Consider the following 7,380-nt stretch of genomic DNA (forward strand, 5'->3'; position numbering starts at 1 on the left):
TGAAGAAGACAGGATGCAGGAAGGAGACAGTGCAGAAGCATCCCAGGAGAAAAAGGTTGAGTATGAGGTAAGCTAAGAGCTGGGAAGACAAGTGAAACCAAACCAGCTCCCCTAAGATGCTGTACCTGAGGGGTTCACGGGGGTACATACAGAACACGGGCAAGGGGCTGGTTTTTCAAGCTAAGCAGACCTAAGTTCAAATCTTACTTGAGTCACAGTTTGGCTGTGGGAATCTGGGCAAATCACATGATGTCTGTGGGCCTCGGTTTCCTCATCTGCAAAACGAGCCCACAAATCTCGATTTCATGGCTACTCCATGAGGAGTTTACATAGTGTCACACTAACAGGTGCTCACTGTGACTACTTACAGGATTTCTGCCTGTTACACAAAAACAGGGCAGTGTTATCCACGGCCTTGGTTCTTTTCCTGTGCGCAGTCCTGGTGATTCATGGCAAACAGGACGTTCAATACAGCATACTTCCTAGCTTTGGTGAAATTCTATTGTCCGAAGCAGCGTCCAGTCCTAAGGGCACTTTGGCATTTTTGTCCCGAAAGTGACACAGGGCTGTTTCAAGTCATGGTGGTTTCCATCAGACACTAGTGATGGCCTCTGGTCCTCACCAGCTAGCCGCCAGCCTATCAGAGGGGGAATGGGACTTTCTCAGGACCTTGGAAAGTGATCTCCGTAAAGTGCAGTTTCAGGGCAATCAATAGATGTGACAAACAGCCAGTGCTGGTCCTGGGGACATAATGAAGGTTGACTGTGTAAACGCACAGATAGCAATGCAGGGGAGATTACAGGGCAGGGAGCATTGGATAAGTGGGGTGCAAAATGAGCTGCGGCACTGGGGTCAGGCTTCCTGCTGTGCGTCTGTGCCCCTGTCCCTGGTAATTGTTAGTGGCAGCAGAGCCCGCAGAGCAGCAGGGGAGGGACTCAGCCCCATTTGTTCTGCATCTCAATGCAGCGCGGGCTGCTGATCTGTCCTGTCAGTGACCACCTCCCAGTGGACAAGACACCACAGAAAATATCAAGCCTTCTCGGCCAGAGTCAAGAAGCCCATCATTAAAGCAATAATGAATTCCGGGGCTCTCCTGGAAAGGACTGGAATGGAAAATCACTCTGGACTATTACTAAAATGTTTTCAATTTCTTCCGTATCCAGGAAACAGTTTGTGATAAATGAAGGGAAATATGCTAATACGGTATTTCTTTTAAAAAGGGAAAATTTGAGAGATGCAATTTGAAAAATTTAATCTTACATCTACAATCTATATGTACAATGTATTTCAATAATTTTAGTACTGAATTTTAATAATTTTGAAATGTGAGTTTTTTTGAATTCTATGATTTGTGAGTATATTTCCATTTCCTTAAAACTATGTTTTTTTGAAAAAATTATAGTAAAATATTACTAGGTGCTGCCATAATTGCACTTTCACAAGGAACTCACAGTTTTATGACTGAATTGATCATTTATGTCTCTGAAAATTGCTGTATTGATAATTAAATATATTGCTTTTTAGATTCTTTAAATCTTTAAATGCAATGGAAAAATAAAATCATTTGCTAGTTGAGTCATAAAAGTAATATGTGTATTAAAAAATTAAAAATACCAAAACAAATGGGTGTGGCTACTGAATGGGAGAAAATATTTGGAAACAACGTGACTGACAAGGGATTAATCTTCAAAATATATAAACAGCTCATACAACACAATATCAAAAAAGCAAACAACCCGGGCTTCCCTGGTGGCGCAGTGGTTGAGAGTCCGCCTGCCGATGCAGGGGACACGGGTTTGTGCCCCAGTCTGGGAAGATCCCACATGCCACGGAGCAGCTGGGCCCGTGAGCCATGGCCGCTGAGCCTGCGCGTCTGGAGCCTGTGTTCCACAACGGGAGAAGCCACAACAGTGAGAGGCCCGTGTACCACAAAAAAAAAAAAAAAAAAGCAAACAACCCAATTAAAAAATGGGCAGAAGACCTGAATAGACATTGTCCCAAAGAAGACATACAGATGGCCAAGAGACACATGAAAAGATGCTCAACATCCCTAATTATTAGAGAAATGCAAATCAAAACCACAATGAGGTACCACCTCACACTGGTCAGAGTGGCCATCCTCCAAAAGACAAGGAATAACACATGTTGGCAAGGATGAAGAGAAAAGGGAACCCATGTGCACTGTTAGTGGGAGTGTAAATGGGTTCAGCCACAGTGGGAAACAGTATGAAGGTTCCTCAAAAAACTAAAAATAGAGCTACCATGTGATCCAGCAATTCCACTCCTGGGTATATATCTGAAGAAAACAAAAACACGAATTTGAAAACATACATGCAACCCAATGTTCATAGCAGCATTATTTACAGTAGCCAAGATATGGAAGCAACCCCAGTGCCCATCAACAGATGAATGGATAAAGAAGATGTGGTGTATATATACAATGGAATACTACTGAGGCATAAAAAAAGAACGAAATATTGCCATTTGCAACAACATGGATGGACTTGGAGAGTATTATGCTTAGTGAAATAAGTCAGAGAAAGACAAATACTCTATGTTATCACTTATATGTGGAATCTAAAAAAATAAAACAAAGGAATATATGTAACAAAACAGAAACAGACTCAAAGATAAGAGAACAATCTAGTGGTTACCAGTGGGGAGAGGGAAGGGGGGGGCAAGGTAGGGGTAGGGGGTTAACAGATACAAACTACTATGTATAAAATAAATAAGTAACCAGGATATATTGCATAGCACAGGAAAATAAGTGGAATATAATTTACAAAAATGTTGAATCACTATGTTGTACACCTGAAACTAATGATATAAATCAACGATGCTTCAAAACAAATTTTTTAAAATAAAATAAATGGGTGAGGTCCCTACACTCAGGTTTGTCACATTCTCATGATATATAATTGCAGTGGTAAATGGAGATCAAACACAAGCTTCCCACTTCAGAAAGCGGGGCCCCTTAGCTCTAGAAGAAGAGGAACCTCCAGGGCACCGAGTCTCAGAGTCTCAGCACGTGTGGCTGGTGAGGGTGCGTACGAAGTAGGAAGATCCCTCTCATTCTCGTCCTTTTTCAACGACCATGACATTTAAGCCACATATATATTCAGCCATTTGCCTATGCTTTTCAGATAACAAGTGTGGTTAATAGTCTTGCATCCATCGGTCATGACCATCACGATGTTTACGCATCATGTAACTTTCAGCTGAGTGGTATCGGCATCCTGTTGAAAAGCATCTGTTTTGTCAGGACTAGCCCCTGTGTGGGCCCAAGTTTTCCAGAGGTAAGTAGGACTCAGAAGGCATTTTGTGGTTCATCCAGAAGAATAAATCCAGGTAAGGTAACCCCGGGAATGGAAGATGGTGTTGGGGAAAGGGTGGCACAGGCTCATGGCCCAGCATTAACACCATCCTTCTAGGGCACAATTTTAAAGGAAAGTCAGATTTAAAATTTTAAGTAAATTTTGCTTCTCCCTCTCTTCTCCAAATAATTTGATTTCCTCATCCTGGCATTCTGTGGATTTTATAGAAAGTTAGAAGGAAGGGAAACCTTAAGTGACTGACCTGAGTAAGAAATTTCAAAGCTCTTCTAGCCCAGGGCACTGCCGTTCACATAGGACTGTGGACGTCAGTGTGTGGGGCCCCTGAGAAGGGGGCTGTCTGTTGGGGGCAGCTTGAGTTCTACCAGCGGACACCCCCACTCTCCAGGAGCCCTTGGAGGCACAGCCACGCTCAGGCTCCGCGAGGAGCAATGTGAACATCACTAATCTGCTCCAACCCCCTTCATTTTTCAGATGGGGAAACAGGCCTTAAGGTCAAGTAAACGAGCCCAGGGATTTCCTTCATTGCCTGATCCTAAGCAGGCCATCCAAGAAGATGTACCTAATGGTCTTGTTTCTAAAATATTCATCTATTTTTCTATCAAAATGAACTTGAAACTTCTTTTATGAAGCTTCACTTCATGCCCTCGCAACCTGGGTGGCACCCTCCAGCGGACCTGCTGCTGAGTTTGTTAATCATGTGGGATCACAGCTCCCTCCACCCACAGGAAAGAGGAAGGTGATAGGTGACCTTTATTTTAAAATACCTTTATTTTCAGAAGTGAGAATTCGTTTTGAATTCCTGATCATCAAGCAAAAGAATACTGATTTTCTATTGGAATGATAAGACTTCCAGTTTCCAGCAGGGCATGTAAAGAAAATCGTCACTCTCATTTTTACTACCAGAAGAAAGCTGAACCCACTGAAAATCAACAAGTCTTCTTGGACCCGTCAGAGAAGTGAGGTCACAGGGAAAACTGCTGCCTCGAAAACTGGAGAGACACACAAGCAGACAGAGAGCATCACAATTCACAGGAGCAGAAACCCACAAGGAGAGCCTCCCTGGGAGACCAGAACTACAGCTGATGAATTGCTGGAGGCTCAGTACAGACAAGTCTGAGAGTTAAAAACTCCAGGGGGACCCAGCCATAGGGGTCCCATGCTTCTTGAGAGTTCTACCCCTTGGAGCCCTACTAGGTTCTCATAATGGGTGCTGGAGAAAAGTCCCCAGAGGCTCCAGCAGCGGGAAGGGAAAGGAACCATTCTGAAATGGGACAGAGCACTCTGTTCTTCTTAACAAGACCTGCCTCGGGGGAAACCAGTTAACCTGAGCCAGTTAACTTTAGCCTCTGATACCTGTAGTTACAGCAAACAGTAAGCCTGGCTTAACTCCTAGCCAGATAAACATAAACCCTCACACTAAAAGTCTATTCACGTCATTTCCTTCTATTCAGTACATCATGTTCAGCTTTAAACAACAAAGCACACACTTAAAGACAAAAATAAAACAAAACAAAAAAAAACCCCACACAGTTTGAAGAGACAGACCAAGCATCAGAACCAGACTCAGATTTGGCAGAGATGATGGAATTATCAGATGGGGAATTTAAAATAACTATGATTAATATGCTAAAGGCTGTAATGAAGCACATGGATAATGTTCAGGAACAGATGAGTAATGTAAACAGAGAGATGGAAACTCTAAGAAAGAACCAGAAGGAAAGGCTAGTAAAACTGTAACTGAATGAAGAGCACCTTTGATGAGGATTCAGTGGACTGTGGCTGAGGAAAGAATCAGTGAGCTTGAAGAAATTTTCAGAGAAACTGAAATACAGAGAGAGAGAGAAGAAAAGGAAAAAGACACAATCGAATATCTAAGAACTATTAGACAATTATAAAAGGTGTAATAGGAATACTGGGAGGAAAGGAAATAAACAGAAGAAATACTTGTAACAATACTGACAAAATTTTCCACAGTTAATGGCAGACACTAACCACAGATCCAGGAATCTCAGAGAACACCAGTTAGCATAAATATCAAAAAATCTACACACAGGCTCATATTTAAACTTCAGAAAATCAAAGACAAACAGAAAGTTTTAAAAGAAACTGAGAAAAAAAAGCCTTATGTACAGAGGCACAAAGGCATGAATTACATTAGACTTCTTTTCAGAAACCATGTGAACAAGTAGAGAATAAAGTGAAATATCTAAAGTGTAGAAAGAAAAAAAAACCTCACCAACCTAGAATTCTGTATCCAACAAAATTATCCTTCAAAAGAGAATGAGAAGACAAACCACAGACTGGGAGAAAGTATTTGCAAAACACTTATCTAATAAAGAATAGGTATACGAAATATACAAAGAACTTTAAAACTCCATGATAAGAAAATGACCTAACTAAAAAGTTGGCAAAATATCTGAACAGACACCTGACCAGGGAAGATATACAGATAGCAGATAAGCATAAGAAAAGATGTTCAACATCCTATGTCATCAGGGAATTGCAAATTAAAACAACAATGAGATACCACTATACACCTACTGGATTGGCCAAAATCCAGAATACTGACATCACCAGATGCTGGTGAGGTTGTGGAGCAACAGGAACTCCCATTCATTAGTGGTGGGAACACAAGTGGTGCAGCAACTTTGGAAGACAGTTTGGTGATTTCTTACAAATTAAACATATTCTTACCATACATCCAGCAATCATGCTTCTTGGTATTTACTCAGATGGATTGAAAACTTGTGTCCACACAAAAACCTAAACCTGCACATGGACATTTATAGCAGCTTTATCCATAATCACCAAAACTTGGAAGCAGCCAAGATGTGCTTCAGTAAATAATAAATAAATAACTGTGGTACATCCAGACAATGAAATATCACTCAGCAATAAAAAGAAATGAGCCATCAAGCCATGAAAAAGACACAGAGGGAACTTAATTGCATGTTGCTAAAAGAAGAAAACCCAATGAGAAAAAGATACATACTATATGATTCCAACTATATGACATTCTGGAGAAAAAAAAATAGACTGAAGACTGTAAAAAGATCAGTAGTTTCTAGAGGTTGGAGAGAGGGAGGGATGAACAGGCGGAGCACAGAGGATTTTCAGAGCAGTGAAACTACTCTCTATGATACTGTAATAGTGGTACAAGTCATGTTATATTTTCCCAAACCCACAGAATGTACAACATCAAGAGTGGATCCTAAAGCAATTTATGGGCTTTAGTTAATGATAATTAACTATTAATTAATTAATAATATTGGCTCCTCAATTGTAACTGTGTACCACCCTAATGCAAGATGTTAATCATAAGGGAAGCTGGGGTGGGGGAGTGATTATATAGGAACTCTCAGTAAAATTTTTCTGTAAATATAAAACTGTTCCCGGAACTTCCCTGGTGGTCCAATGGTTAAGAATCCGCCTCCCAGTGCAGGGGATGCAGGTTCGATCTGTGGTCGGAGAACTAAGATCCCACATGCCACGGGGCAACTAAGTCTATGTGCCACAACTACAGAGCCTGAGTGCTGCAACTAGAAAGAAGCCTGCACACTGCAATGAGGAGCTTGCACACCACGGTGGAGGATCTCGCATGCCACAACACAGATCCCTTGTACCGCAACTAAGACCCGACGGAGCCAAAAAAAAAAAAAAACTGCTCTGAAATATAAATCAATTAATTATAATCATATAAAAAAGCTAAGAAAACCTTACTCCAGATCATTTGATAAATGTATATTCAAGTACAATGACTGTTCCTGTTTTAGAGATACTAAAAAGAAGGTAAAATACGTGAGTAAATCACATGGGATTAAAAATTAGGACATCTTTATAGAAAGGGACATTTTTTCAACATAGGCCAATGTTATATGACAAGGGACATAATTCTCTAAGCTCTCTTATAAAGAGAGTCATTCTGCTTAAGATGAGGCCAATTATTTAATGATACTGGACATCAAGTCCTCTTGAAAATGAAAGTATTTCTAATTAGACACATATTTAAAAATATTAGGTAACACTAATTATCTTGACTGCTGGT

Source organism: Grampus griseus (genome assembly GCF_964374135.1).
Source record: "Grampus griseus genome assembly, chromosome: 2".
NCBI lineage: Eukaryota > Metazoa > Chordata > Mammalia > Artiodactyla > Delphinidae > Grampus > Grampus griseus.